We start from the raw sequence: 8,906 nt of genomic DNA on the forward strand, positions 1-8,906 counted from the left end.
CAAGGATATACTAAAAATTCATCATAGCATTCTCTGCTTGAGCGTTTGCTCAGGGCCCTCTCTTGGTGTTTGACCCAATTTGAACAAATCTATCCAATTGGCTTAAAAACGTCCCTGAGGCAGGTCATCATAGGTAAAATTCGAAGCTGGATGTGAAGAAGGAAGATGTGCAGGTAATACCTTATAATTGTTTCAAGAATAGATGTGCTGTTGGTGCAATTCCTTGCAAGCATTCTGCAACCAGCATTTTAGTGGCAATATGTTCCATCTTTGTAAAAAAAAGTGAGTTGGGACTTGGTGAGAAATGAAAACATCAGAGTAGTGGGAAATATATTAGAAGTGAGCATAAAGGAAGAGTGGTAGAATACTTCAGGTCATACATAATAAGAGGAAGACAGATAGAATCTAATATAGAAGACTGAGAAATAAACATCTAGAATTAGAAGATGTGTAGAAACAGGTTGCCAGTGCCTTTATGTGCAGGGGAGGGGAACGGTGTGAAAGGTACATTGTGTAGAATTGCAGTGGTGAAGGGGCGAGCGATTGAATTATCAGTTAGCCAAACTGACCAGAGTGGGCAGTATGTGGTAAGAGGTCTTAAGTTTCAGAGTGAAGGAGATAGGATACCAAGATATAATGTACCTAGGAATAACTTGGCTGTGTGGTAGGTTGAGATAATTGGGGGAGGGGGTTGTCATTGTAATGTAGGTAGGAAGGAAAGAGTTAAGTTAAGAAGAGGCAAGATGAGAGATATAGAAGAGATAATAGTGGTAGGGGGTTATAAATTACCCTACTGCTCTAGTATGATAAGATTCACATCTGACTGGTGGACAAATGGTATTCTTAAAATTATTGTAAGGGACTACCTACAAAGCTTATCCAGCTTTGGATTTTAGTTATGATGATCTGCCTTAACCTACTATCTAATGTCAGTAATATGAAATTAAATTATAACTGTGCTGCAAGAATATCAAATATATCACAACCATTATGAACATTCCTCAGCCAAATCTTTTATTGCTTTAATCACATAATGACAGTGGAGGCGCAATGGCCCAGTGGTTAGGGCAGTGGACTCGCGGTCATAGGATTGCGGTTTCGATTCCCAGACCGGGCGTTGTGAGTGTTTATTGAGCGAAAACACCTAAAGCTCCACGAGGCTCCGGCAGGGGATGGTGGCGAACCCTGCTGTACTCTTTCGCCACAACTTTCTCTCACTCTTTCTTCCTGTTTCTGTTGTACCTGTATTTCAAAGGGCCAGCCTTGTCACACTGAATATCCCCGAGAACTATGTTAAGGGTACATGTGTCTGTGGATTGCTCAGCCACTTGCATGTTAATTTCATGAGCAGGCTGTTCCGTTGATTGGATCAACTGGAACCCTCGACGTCGTAAGCGATGGAGTGCCAACAACACATAATGACAAAGCAAGGAAACAGTAGCATGTGTGCACATACATGCAAAATTTTTAAAATGTTGTTTTTCTCCACTCTTGATATTTCTAAATTACACCTAGCATTTAATAGTGGGGACCCCGCTTTTAATGTCTTCTCTAATTTTCCTTAATTGCAAATATTTTTCAACCGATCCTTTATTTTTTCTGCTCTAAACTCCTGACCTCCCTTCCTTTTTATTCATAAGTTGTATCAATTTATAAATGTAATCTGACCAGATATTTGTTATTTACCTGTCTATATCTTTTTTATTCTATTATGCATCTACCAACTCAATTGAAACACTGCCTATAACCAGTCCTCATTTAGGCAGCTGTGATAGCCTTGCATTTTCAGTTGCAGTTCAAGTTGGAGTTTAGACAGGAAGTCAGCCTGAGCGCTAATTGTATATACCTATTATCTTACATCATCAGACATAATATTACATACACACACACGTGTCGTTTACTTGCTTCAACAGGTCTTTGCAAGCAGAGTTTAGTGTTCTATGAAGGAAAGGTACGCATGTGTGTATATATATATATATATATATATATATTTTTTAAATTTTTATTTTTTATTTTTATTTATTTACGGCCTCAAACATCTCATAATACCTTCGCGCTTTAGTTTGCCCTCTATTATTTATCTTGTTTCTCTCCATGAAATTCAATTGAATTCAGTTGTTGTCTTAAATTCATGCTTATTCATTTTCTAAGCTTCCTAAATTCATGCTACGTTATATTCTAATCACATAGAATTCATTGCTCTTTTAAAAATTACAATTTATGCATTGTTGTCTCTCGAATATTTAAAATCTACAATTAAGAGCCCTATCTACTCGCTGACGGTAACCCGCCCTCCCACCCCCTCCACCGGAAGTTCATTCCTCTGTCATCCTGTCAACCTCGGCTGTCTCCCGGAACCCATCTAGTGGCCTTGGCCATCCTCTCCCCTACCTTTGGGTAGCGCATTAAGTTTGAGAAATGTTTGCAGGTTGTAGGTACTGTTTTGCTTATGAATTCTTCCAATTGCAAGTTTTCTTTTCAGGTACACGACACTGCTTTTCCCCTTCCCAGGCTACAGGCCCACACCCCCAACACCCATACTGTTAGGATTGGCACTCTCAACGTCGGCACGCTGAAAGGTAGATCTGGTGAAATTGTTGAGATGCTTGAACGGAGACGCGTAGATATGTGCTGCATCCAGGAAGTAAGATGGAGAGGAGGTTCTGCGAGGTTCCTCACAGGCAAAGAACACAGGTACAAGATTTTCTGGGCAGGGAACACTGACGGGGTCGGGGGCGTAGGAATACTTCTAGCGGAGAAATGGGTGGATAAGGTAATCGAGGTCGTTAGAGTAAGTGACAGAGTACTTAAGATCAGACTAGTGCTTCATCATAGATTAGCTACTGTCATCTCAGCCTATGCACCTCAACCGGGGCTACCAGATGGTCTGAAAGACCAATTCTATGACACCCTCTTGCAAACTACCTCGTCGACGAGTGACAGGGACCTTCTCTTTGTGGCTGGAGACTTCAACGGTCATGTCGGACGTCGTGCTGGAGGCTTCCATGGCATACATGGAGGCTATGGCTTCGGTTCCCGCAACGAGGAGGGAACCAGACTGCTGGAGTTCTGTGATGCAACCAATCTTATGGTCTGCAATACCAACTTCAGGAAACCTGCCAGTCACCTAGTCACCTACCGCTCCGGCAGACACTCTAGCCAAATCGACTACATCCTCGCCAGAAATAGGGAAAGAGGGCGGCTTATAAATGCCAAAACCTACCCTGGCGAAGAATGTACCCCACAACATAGATTAGTAGTTAGCGACTTTGGGATCAAGGCAAAATGGGTGCCCAGAATTAGACAGGCTTGGAGAAGAAGGGTGTGGAAGCTTAAAGACCCTGCAAACGGACAGAGACTTAGAGACAAGTTACTTGAAGCATTTAACGAAATAGAAGGGGATATAGCATCATACAACGTGGAAGACAATTGGAGATTTCTGCGGGACAACCTGTTGAAAGCCACCGACCAGATTTGTGGGTGGTGTAAGGTCCCCTCCCGACCCAGAGTAACGTGGTGGTGGAACAAGGAGGTAGACAGGGCTATTAGACAAAAGAAACAGGCTTGGAAGGACTGGAAGAACGGTGGTAGCAGGGAATTGTACCAATGTGCCAGAAGGGAGGCTAGGCGACAGGTTTATTTAGCCAGAGGGGAAGCAGATAAGGAAAGATTTGCCAATGTTCTGCGCCGTGAGGACCAAAGACTCGAGGTATTTCGTGTTGCAAGACAGTGTAGGAGAGAGAATAGTGATGTTGTAGGAGAGAAATGTGTTCGCATGGATGATGGTACGCTTGCATTAAATGAGGATGCAAAGAAAGAGGTCTGGAGATGCCACTACGATAGATTGCTTAATAAAGAGAATGAATGGGAGAAAGAGAGCCTGCCGTATGTCGACCCAATAGAGGAACCAGCTATCCGAGTTGATAGTACCAGGATAGATAAAGCAATTAAGAGTATGAAGACCGGGAAAGCCCCCGGCCCACCAGGAATCACTGCAGAGATGCTCAAAATATCTGGCAGTGTTGGCTATAGCCTAGTCACCCGTATTACGAACCAGGTGATACACGAAGGAGTCATACCCAATGACTGGTGTAGCAGCATCATAGTCAACTGCTACAAAGGTAAAGGGGACGCTTTAGATACAAATAATTACAGAGGCATCAAGCTGTTAGATCAGGTTATGAAAGTTACAGAGAGGGTCATAGCCCAACTAATTAGGGAGCGAATCAATTTAGATGAGATGCAGTTTGGGTTCGTGCCAGGTAAAAGCACTACTGATGCCTTATTTCTAGTGAGACAGTTGCAGGAGAAATACCTAGCTAAGGATAAACCTCTGTACCTGGCTTTCGTTGACATGGAGAAAGCCTTTGACAGGGTCCCCCGATCCCTTATCTGGTGGTCAATGAGGAAACTTGGGATAGAAGAATGGTTAGTGAGAGCTGTGCGAGCCATGTACAGAGATGCTGCCAGTAAGGTGAGGGTTGGAAATGAGTACAGCAATGAATTCCGGGTAGAGGTAGGGGTCCACCAAGGTTCCGTCCTCAGCCCCCTCTTATTTACCATAGTCCTCCAGGCAATCACAGAGGAGTTCAAGACAGGTTGCCCCTGGGAGCTCCTCTATGCTGATGACCTTGCCCTAATTGCGGAGTCACTATCAGAACTAGAGAAGTTTCAGGTGTGGAAGCAAGGTCTAGAATTGAAGGGCCTTAGAGTCAACCTAGCTAAAACCAAAATCCTAATAAGTAGGAAGGTAGATAAAACACAAACCCCTTCAGGTAGATGGCCCTGCTCAGTATGTAGAAAAGGAGTAGGTAGTAACTCTATAAGATGTACCCGGTGCAAGCTATGGACACATAAGAGGTGCAGCAACATCAAAGGCAGGTTAACTAGCAAGTTAGTTTTTGTTTGTGGCAGATGTTCAGGTGCAATAAAGACTGCAAACAAACAGGAAACAACTTCTATCTCATTCCAGGGTGAAAAACTAGAGGTAGTCGATAGCTTCCGCTATCTGGGCGACCAAGTTAGTAGTGGGGGTGGGTGCGCTGAAAGTGTAGCTGCTAGAATAAGAATAGCCTGGGCAAAGTTTAGAGAGCTCTTACTCTTGCTGGCGACAAAGGTACTCTCACTCAGAGTAAAAGGCAGACTGTATGACGCATGCGTACGAACAACCATGCTACATGGCAGTGAAACATGGGCTGTAACTGCTGAGGACATACATAAGCTCGCAAGGAATGAAGCCAGTATGCTCCGTTGGATGTGTAATGTCAATGTGAATACCCGTCAGAGTGTAAGTATCTTGAGAGAAAAGCTGAACATTAGAAGCATCAGTTGTGGCGTGCAAGAGAGACGATTGCGCTGGTATGGACATGTGGTGAGAATGGAGGAGGATAGCTGCGTGAAAAAGTGCCACACCCTAACAGTTGAGGGAACCCGTGGAAGAGGTAGGCCCAGGAAGACCTGGGCTGAGGTGGTGAGGCAAGACCTTCGTACATTGGGCCTCACCGAGGCGATGACTACGGACCGAGACCTTTGGAAATGTGCTGTGCGTGAGAAGACCCGGCAAGCCAAGTAAGATCGTTGCCAGTGCCCCTGGACTGGTTCTTGTGCGGGTGGCACATGAGATGCACCATTTTGAGCGTGGCCGTTGCCAGTACCGCCTGACTGGCTCCTGTAGGATTTTCGAGCGAGATCGTTGCCAGTGCCCCTGGACTGGCTTGTGCGGGTGGCACATAAAAGACACCATTTCGAGCATGGCCGTTTTCGTGAGGGTGACACGTAAAAGCACCCACTACACTCTCTGAGTGGTTGGCGTTAGGAAGGGCATCCAGCTGTAGAAACTCTGCCAAATTAGATTGGAGCCTGGTGTTGCCATCCGGTTTCACCAGTCCTCAGTCAAATCGTCCAACCCATGCTAGCATGGAAAGCGGACGTTAAACGATGATGATGATGATGATGATATATATATATATACATATACATGTGTGTGTGTATATATATATATATATATATATATATATATAACACAGTAAAGTTGTAAGATACTGCACTACTGCACAAGTGGAAATATATATGAAACAAGGTTTGAAAATGCAATTTTAAAGATGTTTATTCACTTGACCGGTTTCACTTTTTTAGAAAAAGATTGTCAAAAGTAAAATGTAAAGCTTTGTTGTGTTAAGTACTGGTTGTCACAGAAGTATTAAAATACATATATATAAACTGTTTTTAACATTTTCTTATTATTATCAAAGAGTATATATATGTATTTTAATACTTCTGTGACAACTAGTACTTAACACAACAAAGCATATACAAAGCTTTACATTTTACTTTTGATAATCTTTTTCTAAAAAAGTGAAACCAGTCAAGTGAATAAACATCTTTAAAATTGCATTTTCAAACCTTCTTTCATATATATATATATATATATATTGTTGTGGCATTCCGTTGGTTATGACGAAGAGAGTTCCAGTTGATCCAATCAATGGAACAGCCTGCTCGTGAAATTAACGTGTAAGTGGCTGAGCACTCCACAGACATGTGTACCCTTAATGTAGAGAAATTTGTGAGATATCATCATCACCATCATTATCTTAACACCCACTCTTCCACGCTTGCAATGAAATTTTGTTGTGGCAGCTTTCCTACAGCTGGATGCCCTCCACCTGTTTCCAAATAAGGTAATATTTCCCCATGGCTGGACAAGTTTTCCTGGAAGACTGGGAACAAAGGAGACTGCTTCCATGATGATAACTTTTGTTTATAATTCACACACGATTACAAGGCAAGGAAATTGTAACACATGCGCACACACACACACGCGCGCACACTGGGGTGAAGGGAGAGAGTATTTAGAAAAAAATATATAAAAATATGAAATTACTATTTTTAAATCTTACAAGAGATATTCAGCAACAGTACTTTGGAGTAAAGATTTTTGCCAACATAACATGGCAGTCCTGGTTTAGGACGAATGTTGCTGTAATTTAGCCCCAGGAGACATCGTCTCCAGCTGGCTATACATGATCTGTGTCCTTATATTTTTGAACAAGTGAATCTAGCACCCCCACTCAGCTCAAAACAATATGTGTATTGTGATACACAGATATTGTTTTGAGCTGAGTGGCGGTGTTAGATTCCCTTGTTTGAGAATATAAGGACACAGATCACGTACAGCCAGCTGGAGACGATGTCTCCTGGGGCTAAATTACAGCAACATTCGTCCTAAACCAGGACTGCCATGTTATGTTGGCAAAAATCTTTACTCCAATGTAAAAATATGTTTAACATGAAACCATATTTTAAAAAATTTTTTAGCAAAGCTAATATAATGATTAACTGCAGTCATACAAAAATCTCATCTCATCTATATCCAGTTCAAAGAAGTATGACTATGCAAATTCTTTACTTCAATGCAACAATGGTAAGTTCACCTTACTCCCTTAATAGCAACTGCCTCACACTTCTGTTATCAACCTGCCTAAGACCTGCCCTGGTTTTCAATACAAATTTTTCATTTTAAAGTGGTTTAAATTAAAACCTTCCATCAAAATTTTTATATTAATTAATGTTCTCCAGTTTAATAATGACACGGGTCTTTTACTAAATTCTTCATTATTTTCAAGACTAACTGAAACAAAGGCTGTGTATTTCAAAACAGAAATATAGTAACAAAAGGGTGAAAACATTGTTTCATTGAGCTAAAGTATCTTCAAATGATGGCAGAGGAATAAAAAATGATTTTAGTCTAACCAAGAAATACTTGGCAAAATAGACATTCTCAACCAATGTTCCTTTTGTGCACAGAAATTTATGTTGTGTGCAAATTGTTTCTTTGCAAAATAAGTGTGCGTCCATGTGAGTAACCATTGCTCAAATTTCTTCATCATCATCATCCTCATTGTTTAAAGTCTATTTTCCATGCTGGCATGGGTTTGACGATTTGACTGATGACTGGCAAGCCAGTAGGCTGCACCAGGCTCCAATCTGATCTGGCAAGGTTTCTACAGCTGGATGCCCTTCCTCACACCAACCACTCTGAGGGAATAGTGGGTGTCTTTTACAAGCCACCAGCACGGGAGCCAGTCAGGCAGCACTGGCATCGACCACATTCGGATGGTGCTTTTTACGTGCCACCAGCACGGGAGCCAGTTAGGGGGCATTGGTATCGACTACATTTTGATGAATCTTTTTACGTGCCACCGGAACGGGGAGCCAATCAAGTGGCACTAGCATCAGACACAGCTTAGATGGAACAGTGTTTCCAGCATAATTATTCTTTCAGTCACTACAAAAGATGAAACAAAGCATCACGTCCTCAATGCATATGTAGTCTGATAACATATATAAATTTATTCCGTGAAAAATGTAGTGTTAGTAGGAGTCTATCAGGACTTTGTTCTCAGCCCCTTCTTCTTTATTATAGTTCTCCAGGCTACAGTGGAGAAGTTGATGACCATCTGCCCCAGGAAGCTCATGTGTGTCATCAATCTAGTTCTGATAGCCAAATCAGTCAAAGAATTAAATGATAAATTCCAAATATAGAAGCAATGCCAAAAATGAAGATGTCTAAAAATTAACCAAACAAATACAAAAGCCTTAGTAAGAAAGAATACAGAATTCTATCATTTTGGCAGCACCAGTGTGAGATATGTAGAAAAGGAGTTGATAGAAATTCTATATTCGTTTACGCTGTGTATACTGTGTGGGAGTGGAGGCGCAATGGCCCAGTGGTTAGGGCAGCGGACTTGCGGTCGTAGGATCGCAGTTTTGATTCCCAGATCGGGTGTTGTGAGTGTTTATTGAGTGAAAACACCTAAAGCTACACGAGGCTCCAGCAGGGGATAGTGGCGAACCCTGCTGTACTCTTTCACCACAACTTTCTCTCACTCTTACTTCCTGTTTCT

Source organism: Octopus bimaculoides, chromosome 2 (assembly GCF_046866305.1).
Source record: "Octopus bimaculoides isolate indiv1 chromosome 2, ASM4686630v1, whole genome shotgun sequence".
Taxonomy (NCBI): Eukaryota; Metazoa; Mollusca; class Cephalopoda; order Octopoda; family Octopodidae; genus Octopus; species Octopus bimaculoides.